At 35.3% G+C, this 1,739-nt stretch overlaps 1 long non-coding RNA gene across 1 annotated transcript; it reads left to right on the plus strand.

Annotated features, from left to right (window-relative positions):
- The first annotated feature begins 864 nt into the window (after window positions 1–864).
- Window positions 865–1,438, plus strand: LOC149417287 (uncharacterized). Its single transcript, XR_016303246.1, has 2 exons — window positions 865–914; window positions 1,119–1,438. It is a non-coding gene; the product is annotated as an uncharacterized LOC149417287 (long non-coding RNA).
- Window positions 1,439–1,739: the final 301 nt, after the last annotated feature.

The following is a 1,739-nucleotide window of genomic DNA, read 5'->3' on the forward strand; positions in this document are numbered from 1 at the left end:
TATTAAAATGTAAGTACTTACCTGTATGCTAACAGTATCTACTTAATTGACTTTATAATAATAATAATGATTCATATGTTTAATGAATATGGATCCAATCAATCTACGATCGTATATATGTATTCATAAAAATGAATATTTCTTTGTTTGTACCGAACGAATTCATTTACTATTTAACCAATTTCACTGACAATTTCAAAGACTGTTTTTTATAGAGCAAGGGTATTTTAAAGAATGGTTTGATGGTAGTCGGGGAAGACAAAACACGTTATCTCTGCACTGGAATGAAATACGGAGTAAAATTAAAGCTGACATAATGTAGCTCTTTATCAGCAGGAAGAGAATGGTACAAAAATTCAGGGATGCCCAGAGAAGACATGAATCAAATTATTATTTGTGGTAAAATGTGACGTAATTGTTGAACGAAGAAAGAAGTGTAAGAAGAATACTACTCTGGAATTCACAACCACAAAACTTTACCCCAATCCATTTATAAGTCCTCAAGCAACGAAGGATATACGTCAACTAGTTAGATAACAGTATTTAATAAAAAATAGCCATGAACAAAGAATCATAGATATATGGAATAATAATGAAGAAATGTTTTTTATTATAATCCTATAATATCGTTTATTCGTGAATCCGAGAATAACGGGCTTATTTAAAATGTTTTTTTTTTCAATTAACTCTTGTAAGTACTATGGTTTCAAAATTCGGCCACCTTGAAAATAAATAATTATGCTAAAACGGCCATCTATTTACAAGTTTTTTAAATGCCATGTGAGACATAGATTCTCTACTATTTAGTTTCCAATAGCGATAATAGGTGGCTTTGCACGGTTTGGTTATGTGTTTGACAATTGCCAGCGAATTGTGGTTTTTTGTGATCTCCGACTTTAAAGTGAAATATAACGGTATGTATTTCGAATTTTTGTCCATTTCTTATGAATTCTAGTGCCCTTGTATTTCATTTGTTGAATTATCAATAAGAAATGTCTATAAATATAGTATTTTTTTGTAAAATCGAAATTTTTTGGTGGTTTTGCTTTTCGACCACCGTACTTGAGGTAATTTTTTTAGTCTTACAACATGGTTATTCTGATTTTATAATTTTACAGATACACCATGCCGAAGAAAGGTCTTCGCCAAGAAGAAATCGCAGGAATACTTTTAGAAGAGATACCTTCTGATGATGACAGTTGTTATGGGTGCTCAGACAATGAGGAAGAGGATCTACAGGAGGAGCATCTAGCAAATGTCACAGTTAGCGCCTCTTCGGACGATGATGATGATGAACTGCCTCTATCTTGTGTGAGGAATCAAATCCCGGCGTCTTCTTCATCTACCACACTCGATCACCCTATAGCAGGCACATCCAGCCCTTCTGGTTCACAATCACCATCTACTTTTGATGTTCATCTTTCGCGTACGCGTAACCGACCAGTATCGTCTTCTTCATCTGCCCAGTATAGTCCTAATATCTCAATGTCCGTTTTGTCATCCACCGCTGCTGTTCCAGGCACAACTGCATCTACACCTGTCATACCTGCGATTATAGTCGTGCCTAAATGGAGCCGTACGTTCAATACCGCCCTCCCTGGTGAATTCCGTGAAGAAACAGGACTGCATAATGACTTTCTTACGATGGAAAATCCCACACCTTTGGAAATTTTTCTGAAATTTTGGACTCCTAGTTTGATTGAAAATATCTGCTTCCAGACCAATCTATACGCACAACA

This window comes from Hesperophylax consimilis, chromosome 15 (genome assembly GCF_061612785.1).
Source record: "Hesperophylax consimilis isolate HC1 chromosome 15, BYU_Hcon_1.0, whole genome shotgun sequence".
NCBI classification, from domain to species: domain Eukaryota; kingdom Metazoa; phylum Arthropoda; class Insecta; order Trichoptera; family Limnephilidae; genus Hesperophylax; species Hesperophylax consimilis.